Genomic DNA, 18,700 nt, shown 5'->3' on the forward strand with positions numbered 1-18,700 from the left:
AGCCTAGCCTATCCCAACTAATGTAACAATTTTTGGTCAACCTCCTCTTCTTCATTTTGAAATATTTACTGGATTTTGAAATCTAAATGTCAGAGAACCAATCTTGAGTAGATTATTTAAAGCTATATAAAACAATCTCTCTTTATATTATATATGTGTCTATATATGTGTATATATAACACTATACATATACATACTATAAAGTTTTAAAAAACATAGTCTTTAAAAATATATAATAAAATATCTACTTAAAATTTATAATCTAAGTACATTTTATGTATGAAATTATATAACTTGTAAGTTTTAAAGAATAATAAAATATATATTATATACTTAAAGTTTATAATATAAATAAGCTTTATATATGAAGTTATATAAATTACAAGTTATAGTAAGTTTTAAGTAATATATTCTTTTAAAATATATAATGTAATATATTTATGTTATGTGTATATATATTAGGTATGCATGCATACCTTTTTTCATAAAATTAAACTTAATGAATTTAAGACCTTTATTTGAGAAGTGTTTTGAAACTTGGTAATATCCCTTATAGTAGTTAAGATTTCACAATTTCAGGGCCAGAGGTACTAGTGTAAACTAGCCAGGTCCAGGGCTGTCTTGATCTCTGTAATGTGCTAAGAGCAAAGACACTGCCGTTGTTCTGAGTGACCCAGGCCAGTTCATATCATCCTCAGATTCAAACGTCTTCCTTAGGCCCAAGTGAAATTCCTCTTTAGTTCATTGAAAATCCATTCCTTCTTATTTTACACCTATGGAGATGGAGATAAAACATTGTTCATTATGACTATCCTCATTAAAGCCCTTCATCTCAGAGGCCACAGCCCTTGTCATCACTTACCCTTCTCTTCCGCGAGATAACCAGCCGTGATTCGATTACCCTTTCCCCATAATCCTCTAACAAGATTTTGACTAATGCTGGTGGAATGGAAAGATGATTTGATTTTCTCGCGTGTGTGAAGCGGCCTCTTTGTCATAACCTGCCAGTGTCCTGTCGGTGCTGCTGCAGCACCTTGGACTTCGCAGGGAGTGTGTTTCTTCTGCTCCGTGAGAGCACTTTTCCCTTGTATCTGTACCCTTGCCCCATCTGCAACACCCTCTACCAGCTAAAATTTGACCATGACACTTTTAGCACTCTTTTCATTTCGGACTTCTGGATTTTGTGTCATGCTTATTAGTAAGACCTTTCCCCTATAACCTTGGTTTTTCATCCCCCTCACCCCCCCTCAATTTTTTTTTTGACCTTCATGATTCTTCTTGATTCCTGATGACTTCAGCCTCAATCAACCTTGGCTTCCTTGTCTCTCTTCCTGTATACTATATGCAATTATGGTCATTTGTGTAAAAATAATCCTGTGCTATCTCAATAGAAGGTACTGAAGGTCTCATGTGTGTTGCCAGTTCTCCCCTCCCCCACCCCCACGAAGTTCGATGTTATGGACCTGCAGTTTCACTCTGTTGTGTCAAAACAGGATGAGCTTCATCCCTATTTACCAGGCCTCTAAATTTCCAAAGTAGTTGTTGCCTCACCTTGTCCAATTCCTAATGGCATATTTTCCAAAAATCCGGAATAGAATAATATTCTTTGGGATGAAAATAATTGTCACAAGGAATTATCGGCTCCTGTGTTGTGATTTCAGCCATCTTTTGCAAGGGTGATGCGCAGCTCTCCAGCGCCCCACCTCTGAGCTGCACTCGCAGAGCACACCCTGTCAAAGGGACGTTGGCCAAGTGATTTTGCACCACCACCCCCTCCTGACTGCAATTAGACCTTTAAGAACTCTGCACTCTCCTATCATAACATGCATCACACTCTACTCTAATTGCTTGCTTAATTGTCTTCCCCTCTGATTTCTTGGCTTTTTAGAGGCAGAGCCCATGTCTGTCTTGGTCATCATGATGTCCCTACGGCCTCGCACACTGTCTGACAAACAGGAGCTCATTTAATAAGCGGATGGTCCATGAATGAATGGATGAAGGACCCAGTGCTTGCCAGAAACACAGTTGTCTCTCTCTGTTGTGTAGATTCAGAGGAAGGAGACCCCTGGGGCTTCGTGGTCATTTTCCCTGCTTTCTTCCCAGTTTCATAGCAATTGAAAAGTATCTGTGTTGCTTCATGGAGGAAGACTGTCAGCAGCTCACTTAGGTGAAACTTTTGAGTGGTGCCCTAGGAATGGTGAAGATTTGGCTGTTTTCTGTTTACCCACTTTCTCCTGCCTTTTGAAGTTTGGTCATTAACTAGTAGTGCCAAAATGAATAGTAACTAAAGGGTCATCACTTCCACGACCAACAGCTAACATTTATTGAATGTTTGCTGGGTGCTGGGTCCAGTGCTAAGGACTTCATGCTGAGGATTATTTGCTCCTCAAAAGAGTTCTGCAAGCATAAGCCCCTCTTGTTTTAGATAAGAACATAAGGTCTCCAATCAGACAGTTAGCAAATGTTAGAGCCAAAGTCTGACCACAGGCACTGCATTCCAGACCCCTTGTCACACCCTCCCCTCTTATAAAATGGATGGTCACGTGCCAGATTTATTCCAGGTGAAGATAAGTCACTTTTCATGCTTTCTGCTCTGCATTCCTCTTCATTGCTTCCCTGTCCATCACTTGTGAATTGCTTCTCATGATTCTCCTATGATCTTGACAATAATAAGTACATCAGAGAGGCTCATCTTCAGATGAAGAAACTGGAGCACAGAAAGTTGAAGCGACTTGCCCATGATCACACTGGAGTAGGGCGTCACTGCTTCCATTTGGCCATTGGTGGCCCCAGGCTGGCTTATTTGATAATCTTCTTGAAGGATATTGAGATGTGGGGGAAGCATTTGCTTCCCCACGTCCTCTGAGTTCTGTGTGATGGAGACCTGAAGCAGAGGATGAGTCACTGGCTTGTATTCAGTTTCTATTAGTAAAAAGTTTTTCCAGGTCCCACAATTTTCACCATGAAAGGTCTTCTGTGAAGCAGAGAGAAGCAGTTTGAAAGAAGTTATTAAGCATTATTAATACAATTATGTATAACAAAAGACACAATTTAACTTCCCCATACCCGACAAAGAGATTCATTTGAAGCTTCAGGAACTCCAGCTGAAAGGGCAGAGCTCATGGGGGTGGGTTCTCCAGGCAGGGAAGTGGAGAGTGTGGGCAAGGAGCTGTGCTGGCTGCTTTGTCCTCAGGGACACGTCTGCAGTATGGAATACACCTCTCCCCAGCTCCTCCCTCACCTCTACCTGAGGACCCCACAGTGCATCCTCATTGCAGGCACAGAGTCCAGCATACTGCCTAGATAGCACTGAAAGAACAGTTGATTTTAAACAATAAAAGAGGACTATGGATATGCTCAGAGAAGAGATACAGTGGCCAGCCCAGTGGAAGGAAAAGCTTAGTGCATTTTTTTTGTTTTTATTTCACCCAAAATATAAGAAATAACTGTTACTTACTGCTGTGCTTGATCGCTCAGTCATGTCCATCTCCTTGCAAGCCCGTGGACTAAACCCTGCCAGGCTTCTCTGTCCGTGGGGTTTTTCAGGCAAGAATACTGAAGTGAGTTGCCATTTCCTTCTCCATATTTAGACTTCCCTGGTCGCTCAGCTGGTAAAGAATCCACCTGCAGTGCAGGAGACCCTGGTTCGATTCCTGTGCTGGGAAATCCCCTGGAGAAGGGAACAGCTACCCATTCATGTAGTCTTGCCTGGAGAATTCCATGGACAAAGGAGCCTGGCAGGCTACAGTCCATGGGGTCACAAAGAGTCGGACACGACTGAGAGACTTTCACTTTACTTCTCCATGTTTACTGTTGCTGGTAATTGTGTTAGTCCTCACCACATTTCCACTCCGTATTTTTACTTTATTGCATTAGAGCAAACACGTACCTATACCTAGTTCCTAGAACAGCTCATGGCACAGAGTAGGTACTCAGAAAATATTTATTGAATAAAAGGATGGTACAGATGAAGAAACTGTAGACCCTAAGGGTGGAAATGCCCTGCCCAGGGTCACATCTCTAGCAGAAAGCAAAGTCAGGATTTAAACCCAGGGCTATCCAATAGTATAAAGTTCTTTCTTCCTGACTGTTTAGATAGGCCTCTTTGTTGGTACAAATAGATGGAGATTGAAGACCCAAAGGTCTTTAACAGAGCTGTAGACTGAGGTCCAGGAAATGTGCGTTCTGGCCCATCCTTGCTGGAATCCCTCAGTGGCCCTGGAAAAGCTGCTTCTCCATTCAGAACCTGAGTTTCCTAATGTGAAAAGTGAAGAGATGAAAGTTGTGCTGTCTAAGGTTCCAACGGCCCTCAGAAGTGTCTGGGAAGCTTTCTGGTTTGTCATCTCTCATGCTCACTTGGCGCTGGGGTCAGGCTTGAGAGAGTGGCCAGTTCAACAGCCAAGCACTTAAGGAAAGCAATCATTTGTGTTTTATCTCAAGGTGCACAAACATTCAAGGATGACATAGCCCCAAGTCAGAAATTTCCCTGAAATGAAAGTTGGAGAGAGAAAAGAAAGAAAAAAGAAAGTAGAGACAATTGGGGGGTGGGGGAGAGCTCTGATTGCAACCTGCGTTGATGCAGCACATAATCTGAAACAGGCGCTCAGGTTCATAACTGTGCCCAGATCTGATCCCTGGCACATAAGAGCAAAGCCTTTAAAAAACAAAACAAAACCAAAAAAAAGGTGTGCATCTTTAAAGCCTCTCTTCTCCTATGTGCTATTTTTGTACCCCTTTGGAGGTTGTGTCGCTGGGGCGTTTGCATCCAGCAAAGGCTTTCTTCCTCCTTCCTGGCTTGGGGATTATTGATTTGGAAGGCGAGGTTAATTTACATGTAAATAAATCTCAGCGCTGGGCAGAGGGGACGGGACATCCAGATGCCTGACTGACTTGCTGACGTCACGGCTTCATTAGCATGCGGAGGATGCGAGCACTGCAACAGCGACTTCGGCACCACCAGCAGCTCCGCCGACAGTTATTAGTATTTCTCGGCGGAGCTGCACAGTTCCTGGTTCTGTGTCTTGAGCTCCGCGACCAGCTGACTGGTTGCCCCCGGGTCTGGCTCAGGATCAGCTGGTGACGCTGAAGCTGGGGTCTGTGACTTCCTGCAGATTGTCGTGAAGAAACGGAGTTCATATGAAACTGGGGTTCTCAGGGAGGCGAACGGATCCGAAGGGAGAGAAGAAGTCACACTTTTTCCCCTGCCTGGTGGATCCCAGGAGGGTCTGAATCCAGCAGTGCTGTTTCCGTGAGCGAAGGCAGAGCAGCGCGGGTTCCGAGACTGCTGCTGCTGGCCTCAGGAAGGGTCCTGATTTGGAGAAGGGTTTCCAGAAAAAGATGCTTTGGCTGCCTGCCGTCCTGCTTGCCTTCTTAGGAGCCAGACCCAGGGGAAAAGTGAACTGGGGCAATTGACAAGCGCAGAGGGTCTGGCGGAAGCTTCTATCTAGACTGGGAATTTCACTCTCCCTTGAGGTAGGTAAGAAATTTGTTGGAATTCACGAATTGAACAACAGTGTATTTTCTAGGAAGGATGAGAAGGCTAGATCTAGAGGCTTTGCATGGGGGGTGGGCAGGACATCAGGGCTCTGTTATCTTGGTGGCGAGGCTGTTTTCTGTGGTCCTCTGGCACCTCTGCCCTGATCATGCTTATTGGAAAGCTCAATTGCACAGTGACATTTCACAGTTCTAGGGAGTCCTGAAGAATCACTTAAGTCGTACTGCTTTAGAGGCAGCTTTTCTGTAAAAGAAGTGCAGCTGTCCTTAAAAAAAAAAAATACTAAAGGGTAGAGGGTTTAAAAACCAAGCACACTTCTGCCTGCGTGCTTGCATTTTGGCTCAGGATGTCAGAAACCATTAGAGGCTCTGGGAGATGAAGACTTAGGTGAGACTTCCAGGCGAAGAAATGGCGCTGGAATTATTTAGGTTTAATTTTAGCCAGTGCTTTCAGATTAGAAATGGTGACAGAGCTCCAGAATATGACCGCACAGCCCAGCTGAAACACGTGACTCGGTGTGTTCTCTACACTGGGTTTCTTGGTGGAGTGGTCACGGTGAGCTCTCCTCAGCTCTCGGTTTCCCCAAAGCCAATCACAGCATCCCTCATCTGCCATGAAGGTCTTGGTGATGAAAGACAGATTTTTAATCCTTTTTTTTGTTTGTTTTTTTGTTATGTGGTCTTATATTTTGCTGAGGTCTGATGGGGCTTTTTATGAGCCATAAATAATCCAGGCTGGGCCAGATCACAGGGGGATAAGTGGTCTGTACCAGCTGTGATGCCATCCACGGGTCCAGGCGTGGCTCTTGTATAACTTCCGCACGTATGCGATTTCCCCGGAGAGTTCTGCTTCTAGCCAGTGCATCCATGGCCAGTCAGGGGAGGGCTCCAGTGTGCTGTGACTCTGTAGACAAGGCCTGTCTTGTACCAGAGCTGCAACTTGCAAGGCTGCAATTTGCTTTGCTCGAATATCTCTTCCCAGAGAGTATTTTAAACCATCTCAGGGAGACTTAAACTAAATGAAGCAGCCTGGCCTCCTTGCTGGAGGCTGAATTGGCTACTCTAATCCCGTTTCCCAGAAGGCTTCCTGGCTGCTGATGGCTTTCACAGATGGGTCAGGATGAGTGTCCCCATGGGCCCCAGAGCAAGTCACAACTTTAACAGAATTACTGTATTTTGGAAATTTGGGTTTTAATGCCTCCTTGAGTGCTTGTAAAGGTTTTGACTTTCCGTCAAATGCTCTTTCCCCTTGAAAATTCTTTTTTTTTTTTTTTAATGTGAAAATTAAAACATGTTGGCTTCATCAGACATTACAGCCTGTAAACAATCATGGGGCCACCAGAAATGGTAAAATAGCATTGTTTGAAATGGCAGGTTTGTAAAGGTTCACCATGCAATGTGGGGGGTGGGGAGAGAAATATTGGAAGGAAGGTGCATTCATGGAAGCTTGAGGAATGAGCAGGGAATTTCTCACTAAGGCAGTAGGGTATGATGTTTATCATCAAGGACTCAGACTCTGGATTCAGAAAGAGGTGAAAATACTTGACCTACCTTTCTGAGTATTGTTTCCTGCTTGTATAATGAGAAGAGCGGGAGAGCCAACAGGCAGTGTAAGGATGAGGTGACATACGGAAGCACCTGGCACAGTGCTAGGTACATAGTAAATGTCCAGTAAAAGTTAGCTGTTAGTGTTGTTCCTGTTGTCATTGTTACCTTTTTATCATTATTTTAATAAGTGTAATTGCTAAAAAAAAGAAAAAAAGAAAAGAAAAGACAACCCACTGAAAAGGCAATATGCTCACATCCATTTGGGTGCAGAGAGGTTCAGATGGCAAAGCTGCCATCTTCAATCACTGTAATGTCCCAAACCACTCCCACTCAAAGCCACTTCCCACCCTACTGACTGAGTTGACATAATAAAGTGTATTATCTGTCGGCTGTATTTTGCAGAGATAGAAGTGACCTGATGCGATGATGAAAATCATCTAGCGTCAGCTGGGGCTTAGGCACCCTTAAAGAAGTTCTCTTGTTTGACTGCCGATAAGTCTCATGTGGACCATTGCAGGATCCAAATCAGAATGTAGTCACTTCTGGATTTCTGTGCATATTTCTCTTCTGATCCAACATTGCATGTGTAGGAGGCCTGCCTTTTCTTTCTTCCTTCTGTGTGATGCAGACACTAAGCATCAAAGGGAGGCCTTTGAATATGTTCTTCACCTGATGAATGGCTCCTTGGAAGTTCCACAGCTTCATTTATGCCATCATATTGGTGATTTTAGCTTATGGGTCGGCTGTTAAGGGAAAAGAATGGTACTCCCTTCCCTACCTACCTGTGACCCAGGCTTCTGCCCTTGACTTGTGTCGATATACGCCATCCATCTTTCCTAGATTTTTGCCCTTCCTCTGTCCTGCTGGCAAGCGTACTTCAGTCATGCAGCTTGATAACTGTTTCTCCCTGGTCCTTCAGCATCTTTGTTTTAAACGTAGATGAACTGGAACTCCAATGCAGAGGTCTGAAGGACAACTTAGAAGTGACTCCTTTACAGTCAGAGGAGTCTGGCTTGAAGTTCTTTCTGCAGAAACTCAGACTCCGGAATTGATCACTCCAGGCTGTAATAAAGTTGTGTCTTGCATAGAAAATCATAGTTCTCCCTTAATGATGGCCTCCCTCCATGCCTCCTGATTGTATGTGTGATCTTAGGAGAGTAGCTTGAGCTTTCTGAACTTTGATTTCCTCATATAAAACTTAGGCATAAATTTCCCTGACTCATTGGGACTCATGGGCTTGCCGGAGAATGAGGGCAGCACTGCCTTTGCCCAGTTCTGGCTCCTATGAGGTACTCAACTTACCTTCCTTCTGGGGCTGATGACTTTGACATTTCCCATTGAATCCGAACCTGTGAACCCCAGGGAGCAGTAGTTTTCATACTCATTCGACAGAGGAGACTGAAGGCCAGAGAGGGAACATCACTTACCCTCAGTGACACAGCTGGTGACCAGCCCTGGTACCCAGTCTAGTGCTGCTGCTACTACACGTGGATTGCAAAGGCTCTGAGTCTGAGCAGGGCTTTTGGTCTCCCTTCTGTACTGCTGGTCTTGAATTAACAGAAACCTCTTTCTTTAGAAGCCAGAAACATGGTCTTCTTTCTTCTCTGTTGTTTTCAAACACCCAAGAGTGCAAATACTCTGTCCATCAGACAGTAACGCTAGGTGGCATTTGGGTAAGGGCTTTTCTTTTGTGCTTGAAGACCTACTAAAACCTTTCTCTATTCATACCCACCTTGATTGTCATGTTTATAATAGGTCATTGCTGGTGACCATGAACTATTGCCAATTAAGAAGCTGGAGGTCTAGGCATTGGCAAAATTGTTTCCCTCATTTATGCTCTTGGCTGACATTTGCCACTTCGCTCTTTTCCCCATCTGAAAAGACTGTTCATGAAACATGCTCATTCTTATACATTGTCTGTGTGTGTGTAGGATGTGTGTGGGGGTCGTGGTGGGGGGGGGGGTGGTTTGGGTGTATTTGAATGAAGCAGGGGAGAAAATGCTGGATAAGATGACATTGAGATTCCAGCGTCATGAGTCTCCGACCGTCTCCACTGGGGACCTGGCTAGTTGATTTTGGAGACTTGGCTTTCTTGTTTCTTTGGCATGCTGTTTGAACAGTTCTTTGTTCAGAGTCTGAAATCCAGAAGCAATCTTCTTCCATTATTTCCCTGGGGACAAGGCAGAGGGAGAAAGAAGGTGGAGGGAAAGAAAAAAGGCGGATTTGGGGGGGGCTGCTGTTTGTGAAGACAGAGATTAGAGAGATTGGATGAAGGAGTCAGGAGGAAGGGAGAGCAGGAAGCAGCTGGGAGAATATCAGAGCAGTCTCCAAACCACCATGAACGTGCTAAGCCAAAGTTCCCTTCAGGTGACGTCACAGCACAGAAGACAAGCACCTGTGTCGTACTTCAGTTAGAAATGCCTGTCTGTCCTACAGGATCCGTGCTCACTCTCTGTCGTGTCCAACACATTGGACTGTACTTCATCGGGCTCCTCCATCCATGGGATTCTTTTAGGCAAGAAAAGGAGTGGCTTGCCATTTCCTCCCCCAGGAGATCTTCCCCATCCAAGGCTTGAACCCGAATCTGCTGCGTTTCCAGCTGAATTCTTTACCACTGAGCCATGGGGGAAGCCCACAGAATCCGTAAACAACCATTTACCATGTTAGATTCTAAAACCCTATATGAGGCTCAGCACAGCAAGTGTTTTCCACCAGAGCACCATGGCCTATTTTTAAAAGTGCATTTATTCAAGAGAGCACATTTTTGAGTACCATACGAGCCAGCCAGCCTCCTTGGTGGGTTGTGTAGCCTGTACTTCAGCACATATTTGGTTGTAAAGTCCATCAGGATCAAGTTAGCTGAACTGAAGACTCAAGTTTCATGAGAGCTGACATAGAAGAGGAGGCACAACACTGCCCGGAGCACAGAATCCAGAAGCATCACTGGTTGGAAGTGGAGACCTCAGGGGAGTCAGGACTGCTGGCCTTGTTGGGGAAAGTGTAACCAGAGTCTTGGTCACTCGGGACAGTGGGATGACCTCTAGGAAGAATGAATAGTGGTGATTTCTGATATGCCCTGTTCTTCCTGGTTCTGGCATTTGTACATAAACCATCTTGGGGCACACAGCGTCTTTCCTCTGGGATGTGAGGTAGAGATGGAGCCAGGGTGGGGCACCTTCCGCAGTCAGCGCTGTGCCTGTCTCACAGTAGGTGGGGACTTGAGTTGTCTCCATTCCTCTTGCACTGGAAGCACCATTGACTTCAGCTCCCCCACTCCTTCTCGGTTTTTAAATAGCAAACCTTACAAGTAGGATCCAGCCCCATCCAGGGTTAAAAGTAACTGGGACAAGAATTCTTAGCATTTCATTTCAGCTGGGCAGGGTGCCATTTTTCCAGCTCTCTTCTTGGCATCCATTCATCAGTTTTGAGTCCTCAGAGATTCTTGTTCATGAAAGTTCCAGGACTCAACTGAGAAACAGCTGTACTTTCTGTGGTCACCGGGTCAGATATTTTTCAGGGTAGCTGTTAGTATATATGTCAGGGTATATTATGGGTGTCTACATGTCTGAAATAGTTTTGTGTTTGTGTGAATGTAAGGCAAAGGTGGTAGGTATCATAGGTTGAACCCTTACCATATTCTAGTTGATGTGAAGGATGGTTTCCATACCTTGTTAATTCTTGCAGCAGTTACACAGCTAGATATTATTAGCTCCATTTAGTAAGGGAGAAACCAAGACTCCAAGAAGTTAAGTAACTTGCCCTACTTTATGCAGAGAAGAAAGAATAAAGCTGGAATTCAAACCCAGGATGGTCATCGTCCAAAGCCTGAATGATGTCCACCATTATGGGTCTCCTTACACTTTTTACCATAAAGTATTATGAATGTTTTTTCTTTGCCTTTTAAATCTTCTATCTGTGGAACCCTAACATGAGGAATATCTCATTATGTAGCCATTGATTGGTTGATTTTTTTTTAATTGGAATATCATTGTTTTCCAGTGTATTATTTTCGCTGTACAATGAAGAGACTCAGCTATATGTACACATACATCCCCTCCCTCTTGGACCTTTCTCCCATCCCACCCCTCTCCATCATCACAGAGCACAGAGCTGAGCTTCCTGTGCTATATAGTAGCTTTCCCCTGGCTAGCTGTTTTACACATGTAGTGTATCTATGTCAGTCCTACTCTGCCAACTTGTCCCACTCTCCCCTTCCCCACTGTGTCCACATGTCCATTCTCTATGCCTGTGTCTGTTTCCAGGGTAAGAATAGAGATGCTATGTCTGCGTCTACCCTGGAAATAGATCCATCTGTACCATTTTTCTAGATTTCAGGAATCCTTTTGCTTGATCTTTTGATAAAATTGGCAATATCCAAGAGACTGTATCAGGCACAAAACAGAATAGAGTGACTTCTTCATCACCAGCTCTGAATGTGGCCTTTAGAATGGAAGTGTGAGGTTTGTTGGAAAGTTGGTAAGACACACTCTGATGAGGAGTAAAAGCTCTGGGCAAATGGAAGCAGCCCTTCTGTTGGACTAAACGGAGTATGGGCAGATCTGCTGTGAGCCTAGTTGAGTCCAAAGAGAAAGGCCAGGCTTGTGGGCTTTTGATCCCCCCATCATGAACACTTCAGGTCCTAACTAAAATGTGTGTTTCCCCTTTCTGAGCCTCAGCTCTTCTCTCCCTAAAATAAAGGCCCTGGATTAGGTGATCTGTAAATTGTCTTCTGGAGCTGACCTTGATGAGTGTGAACTTTCAGAGGGAATTCAGCGTTGTCAGTGGAGGTGTGCAGTTTGCTCCAGTGGCTGCTCTTGGGTGGAGAACGAAAAGGTCAGGTTTTATATCTGGCCCTGACCTCTGTGTGTTGTGAATATGCACTGGAATATGAGAAGCAGTAGTCCTCCAGGGAGCCACTTGGAGCTTCCTGCAAAAGCCTCTGACCTTTGGATGTTTCAGATGTTTAGTTCGGTGGGGATGGGGTGGGGGGTGCCTGCATCCCTCAGTGCCGCTTGGTCACTCTCAGAAGCCCTTCGGGCTGTGTTCTGTATACATGCATCCTCCTCAGTGCCTGAGACCAGGGCTCCCCAGTGCATCATACATGCACCTGGGGGTGTTGCTGACTCTGCATTCGTAGCCAGCTCCCTGGTGATGCCGGTGCTGCTGCTTCTCGGCCACCTGTATCAGAAGCACAGAGGCCTCCACAGGAGAGGAGATTTGACTGCATTCAGAAGGCCCAGGTTCAAGCCCCCGTTGTGTCATTGTTTATTGAAGTGAACCTGAAAGAGATCACTTAGCTGCTCTGTGACTCAGTTTCTCCTTCTGTGGAGTAATAAATAATTAATAACTAACAGTTGATTGACTGCTTACTATGTGCCCAGCACCATGCTCACTGTTTCTTAAGTCTTTAAAAAAAAATTTTTTTTTTATTAAGAATATGGGTTGCTCTGCAGTGTTGTGTTTCTGCTGAACAACAGTCAATCAGCTTTACATAAATCAGATACACATACATCCCTTGTCTGGGGACTTTGCTTCCATTTAGGTCACCACAGAGCACGGAGTAGAGTTCCCAGTGCTCTACATTAGGCGTAGTTGTCTACTTTATACATAGCAGTGTGTATATGTCAATCCCAATTTCCCAGTCCATCCCACCTCTCCTCTTCCCTCCTTGGTATCCATACATTAGTTCTCTATATCTGTGTCTCTACCTCTGCTTTGCAGATAAGTATATCTCTACTGTTTTTCTAGATTCCACATATATGCATTAATATATGATATTTGTTTTTCTCTTTCTGACTTCATTCTGTGTGACAGTCTCTAAGTCCATCGTGTATCTGCAGAGGCACAATTTTGATCCTTTTTATGGCTCATGTTCACAATTTTATGTGTTACATCTTATGATAACCTTGTAAGATAGGTTCTATTATGCATTCTATAGACGCTAAGCACAGAGATGTAAAGTAACTTGCCTAATGTCACACAGCTAGTAAATGGCCAAGCTGAAATTTGAATTAACATCATTTGATTCTGAAGCTTCCCCAACTTGTAGAAATGATAGGTGTGAACCATCTTGGAACTTATGGTGTTTTACAAACATACCATGTGAATAAATGCATTTATTTCTATGATCTGTATGTTTATAAACATTTAGGACACTTTGGTGATCTCTATATTTATACATGTTTAGGATACCTGAAATGGTAAGAAGTTGGTGGTTCCCAAATGAGATGGTATTGTTTTTAAGGGGGGAAAAAGGTACTGCTCCATTTTATATTAATTCAAATCAAATGCTTTGTGAAATTTTGAAAAGCACAGGCATTTATGCTGTTGTCTTGGGTTGTTCAACTAGGAAATAAAAGTGTCAGCTAAAAGGAGTGGGAGGTTCTGGTTAGCTAAATTTCTGGCTGTTTAGAATTAAATCCCAGTTCATTTTCAATCTTGTTTTGGCAAATGTGGACAATATATCCAATCACTCTTCTGCTTTAATAGGAAGAGCACAGTTACCCAACTGTGTCTTGTGATTGAGGATATGGCAGCCATATAAATTATTATCCTGAACAGGAATTTCCTGCAAGTGGACTGATTGTGGGTTGATTGTGAACATCTTCTGAGTTTGATATCTCACCCCTTGCTGGACCCAGGCTGTGATCTGGCAGGATAAATAGATGTCTGCTTTCTTCCCTCACCCCTCCTTATTCTTCTTCTAGAAGTTTCTATTTGAATGACAGGAAATCCTCAGTGGGGAAATTCATTCTTATATGAATATGTACCCATGTTTGACCTCCATTCTTCATGTCCCAGCATGGTAGGAGTATGGCACGTACCTGGCACCTACATCACCTCTGTCCATTGTGGACCTCACTGATGACACTCCACACTATTTGTCAAGCTCCAGCACAACCTCAGTCTGCTCCTCAACCCAGGACTCAGGTAGCCTGTATTGATCAGTTGTAGTTGCCTCAAGAGATTGAACTTACATGCCATGTCTCCTCTTGGACACTGCCTGGAAGTTAATTCTTTCAGTTTGGCAAATAAACACCAACCACATATTAATAAAGCATCTGCCTACAATTCAGGAGACCTGGGTTCGATCCCTGGGTCGGGAAGATCCCCTGGAGAAGGAAATGGCAGCCCACTCCAGTACTCTTGCCTGGAAAATTCCATGGACGGAGAAGCCTGACAGGCTACAGTTCATGGTGTTGCAAAGAATCGGACACAACTGAGTGACTTCACTTTCACTTTCTTTCACCTATTAATTGCTTAGGCATGCTGAAAAGACATTTTATTTTCTACTTACTCTGTGTTGTTTTAGTCTTCCTTCCTCAAAGTGGATGACCTACTAGCTTATTGAAAGTCTCAGTTGAATTTTTAGTTTAAGTTTGAATGGAGTGTTTTTCTTTCTCTGTGACTTACATCCTGTTGTTCTGATTAACATGGTGGCCATTCTTAAGGCTCCTGTCGCTTTTCATTACCAGTGATGTAGGCTCTTTATCCAGCTTTCCTGCCCTGATGCTCCCAGAAGAATACCTGCTATCCGAGGGACTGTTCGCTGTAGGCGTCCTCTTGGCAACTCAGCCAGTGGCCAGGTGGCCGGTGCACATACAGTGCTGCTGTCAGCCGATGTCCTCTCCTGACAGCTTAGCTATCAGGATTCAGGAGGTCATGTAAATTGCTGCCCAAGTCTCCTACTTGCATCTGAGGTCACAGCGCAGAAGTCAGCTGGAGAGCCTGTCAGGACTAGAAGCTTGCCACCAGTTGTGATGGTGAATCCTCCCCCCCAGCCTAAGCCCCTCCCCCTGCTTCCTGCGCAGCTTGGGCCACCACATGGAAACACCTGGCTCATTAGGAAGCAGGGTGAAAATGCAGAGCAGAGAATTCCCATGTTCCTGTCTCAGCAGCAGGAGCTTGAGTTCTTGCTTGAATGGCTTCTGAAAGGTTGAAAAGCAGCTCTAATCACCGGGCTTGATTTTGATCAGACTAGCTTGAACCTGCCTTCTGCTCACTTTGGCAATTGGGCTGCCTAAACACCAGTGGGGTTTGCCCTTGCCATCCTTAAAAATTGCCTCCCATCCTGTATCACTGAATGCCTAAGATTCAGCATCCTACGTGGTCAGGATGATATCATGTGCTATTTTGAATTTTTAAAAGCAAACGTCGCAGAGAGTGAGAAATAGAACATCTGCAAAACATAAGGCAGTGTCTGTGGGCCTGCGGGGAATAGCAGAGAAGACCTTTTACACTTAGCCAGTTTCTAAACCAGGTGTTTTTAACTTGAAATCCATGAGCACCAAAGGAACAGTAAAGACTGACAAACTTTTTGAAATTAAATGCAGCATTTACTATGAATGTATGTATGTTCACCGTTTTGAGGAAGAGGATTCCAGCTTTCATCAGATTCTTAAAGATGTTAAGTCACTTGAAAGTTAATAAGAAGTGTTGGATTGGATGGTAGAGATTGTAAACTCACCCAGGAAACTCTGCTGAGGTTAACTGGGGACTGGAAAAAATCCTCCTGCCCTATACAGACATGTCACAGTTCTACAAAGCTCTCTGAAACTGGAAGGAGAGAGTTACCTGCTTCTCTCCCATTTTATATATGGGTAAATTGAGGTCTGGAATCTCAGATGCCAAAGCCACAGGATTACTTCTTTCTTCTGTGTTTCAGATACTTTTTATTATTAACAATTCCAACAAGTTTTTGGAACATTTGCTTTAGGTTAAACTACGGCTTTTCAGTCTTTCTGTATTCAAGGTGTTCTTTCTGATTTTGGACATTTTGCAGTACACTTAACAGAATTACATTACATGGCAGTTATGGTACAATTCTCAGTCATTCTCAGGATATATTCTTCTCTGCCCTCAATTTACTGTGTCTTCTTTAATCCCAGAAGAAGACAGTCTTTCTTTGATGTGGTTTTGATGATGTACTGCTGATCTTATAGTTGACTCACACTTTCCAGTTTTGGCATCATTGTAACAATGTAGATTTTCAGTAATCCCAAAAAATGAATATAAAAAAATTTTTTCACACTGATTCTATCTTTTTTGTGTGCCCATAAACTGTTCAGCCTCTATTTGAGAACTACCAAGCTAGATCCCAGGCTGGATTGAATACTTACTGTTTTAGGTTAGAGTTAGGGTTATAAGATAAGCTCCTTGATCTTATGGAGGTTATAGTGGGAGAAACATTTAATAGATCCACCAACAGGTAAAACAGTTTCTGATAGTGACAGATGTTAAGAAAAAAATTAAAAGGATAATAGAATGGAGAGTGAATGAGAACAGAAAGTGGGCTGTTTTTCATAGGGTTCTTGGTGGAGGTGCCTTTGAGTAATTACATGGATAATGAAAAATAGGTCAGCTCAGAAAGAGCTCAGGGAAGGACGCTCCAGGCAGTACAACAGCCACTGCAGAGATCCTAAGAGAGGGATGGCCTTGGCACATACGCAAGCACAGAGGATAATTAAAAGGTCATTGGGGCTGAAGCATAGTAGAGAAGATGAGGGGCAGTGGGACAAAATAAAGTTGGAGAGACAGGAAGGGGCAAGATTATATTGGCTCTCATAGGCCTCCGTTAGGGAGTATGTGCTTTAATTGTAGTGGGAAGCCAGTGGAGCTTTTTAAGCACGGCAGTTGAATGATACCACCGTTGTTTTAAAAAAACAAAACAGCAGAGAATAGATTCTAGAGAGGCAAGAGTGGATACAGGGAAGAATAAGTAGGCTGTTGTACCCCAGGCAGGAGGTGATACTGACCAAATGGGGAAAGGTGGAAATAGTGAGTAGAGCTCATGGATAAGTGACCAAGCCTCATCCTGTGCACCAAGAAGCCCACAGTCTGAGCTGCTGTTCATTGTATCAACTCAGTCAGAAGCTTGTGGGCGTTTCTGCACCCCCCAGGTTTGGGGGTGGGAGGTGCGTCTAGGAGACATACATCCTTCCACCATCACCTTGTCAAATCTGAATATAACAGATTCTTAAATATTTTCAGTGTCTCACTCCTGTAGACCATGTGAATTCAATTCATCCAGGGCTTCTTTCCAATAAAACATGAAACCAGGAAGTGTTATTTTCTTTCTCTGTACTTCCCTCGATCCCCTCGCTGTTGCAGAATGAGGGGACTGGTCGTGGCTCAGAAGAAAACCACACAAACCTTTCCATGGATCGGGTTTGAAGAAGGCAAATCAGCATCTTGCTTTTTTTTTTTTTTTTGTCTGTCCCCTTTGTGGGAAACCCTGAGAAATGTGTTTTATTTTTTTCCCTGGACTTGACTGAAGCCAGGTCTCTCCTGAAAATAGCGTCTTTCCCTGTTGTGTCTAACTCAATCTCAGTGGCAGGGCTTCACTTCCAGCCTCAGTACTTGGTAAACACCCAATTTCTTGACACTCTTGTTTCCCAAGTCCACTGGGGTCATCTTGAGCTGTTGGCCTCATTCACGGAGGAGCGTGGATTTCTGGGAAGTCTCTGCCTCCAGCCCTCAGCACGGATATTAAAGGGCCCCTGTCAAGTTTTGAGGGGTGTGACCTTTGCCAGAATCCCCGCAAGCCAGGCCCCTGAGGGATGCTCTCGCCAGCTGGCCCCCATCCACACCAGAAACGGCTGGATTGCAGAGGTTCTCTGTATATGGAGCTGGCTGAGTTTCCCTGGATGAAAGGCAGGCTAATATAAACTGAAAATGTTATTAATAAGCAGCCACTTAAGAATTTCCTATGACTTGCCAGTGATTTGGGGGCCTCTGTGTGAGCAGGGAGAAAAGCACAACTTGTTTTACATGGATTAGGGGACCAGTGCAGTCAGTCTGCTGGGGCCTCGAACAGGCCCTCAGGTGTTCAGTGAAGGGTTCTGGAATCTGGCCGGCTCAGGTTTGCGTTTCCAGTCTCGTAGTCTCCCGACTGTGGGAGCATAAGTGAGTTTCAGAAACACTTTGAGCCTTGGTTTTCCCCATCTGTAAAATGAGGAAGGTATTACTGATTTCCATCTCTTACTGTGCTGTGAGGATTAAGTCAAGAACGCGTGGAAAGTGTTTTGCACAGAGCCTGGCATACATTCCAAAAAAGTCCTTTTCAAAAGGAAAGTTAGAAACAGCACACCCCAGAATTGGAACCAAACTGACTCAATTTCCACTGCTTCAGGGTGAAAAGTAGAAGATTTGGCACTCTAGACGCAGCATGCTAGATAGTAACGACCACGGTGCTTGGCTTCTCTGAGCACCACCTTCTCCTTCTGCGAAATGGCAATAATAACCCTTGTTCCTCTGATGAACCTTCATAGATATTTTTGGCAATTCACAGAGTTCCCTGAATTGAAAGTGCATGGGAAGCTCTGAAGTGCTTGATTAGTCCCAGGGTCATTAATTTAATATCCAAGCGTGTTTACCTTATTGTATCTTGGTAAGAAACTAAGGTCATCTTTGTGACCTTGAAGTGTTAAAAGCATGGTAAAATAAGTAAGCCTTAGGTAAAGATGGTAATCAAATTCTCTTTGTCAGTCCAGCACACCTTCAAGTATATACTGGGTGTTTAATAAAGACTTACAGAAATAACTTGTTTGCCACCCATCTGTTTTCCATTGATCTGTTTCCATCCCAACTAAAATATATTCGTGGGGGCTGGATCAACTTCTAGCAAACAAGAACCATGACTATTTTTACTGACTTGTTT

The 18,700-nt window shown here is 44.0% G+C and overlaps 1 protein-coding gene across 3 annotated transcripts in view; it reads left to right on the top strand.

Annotated features, from left to right (window-relative positions):
• The window catches only part of PRICKLE2 (prickle planar cell polarity protein 2), a 337,833-nt gene that overhangs the window by 207,837 nt on the left and 111,296 nt on the right, over positions 1-18,700 (top strand). Inside the window, exon 1 of one of the 3 annotated variants that reach the window (XM_061128149.1) lies at positions 5,277-5,472. The exons of the other annotated variants lie outside the window; for them this stretch is intronic. The gene's annotated coding sequence lies outside the window, so the exon portion shown is untranslated. Of the gene's footprint in view, positions 1-5,276; positions 5,473-18,700 lie in introns of those variants that run through there. 3 annotated transcript variants of the gene reach the window in all.

Source organism: Dama dama, chromosome 24, assembly GCF_033118175.1.
Source record: "Dama dama isolate Ldn47 chromosome 24, ASM3311817v1, whole genome shotgun sequence".
Lineage (NCBI taxonomy): Eukaryota > Metazoa > Chordata > Mammalia > Artiodactyla > Cervidae > Dama > Dama dama.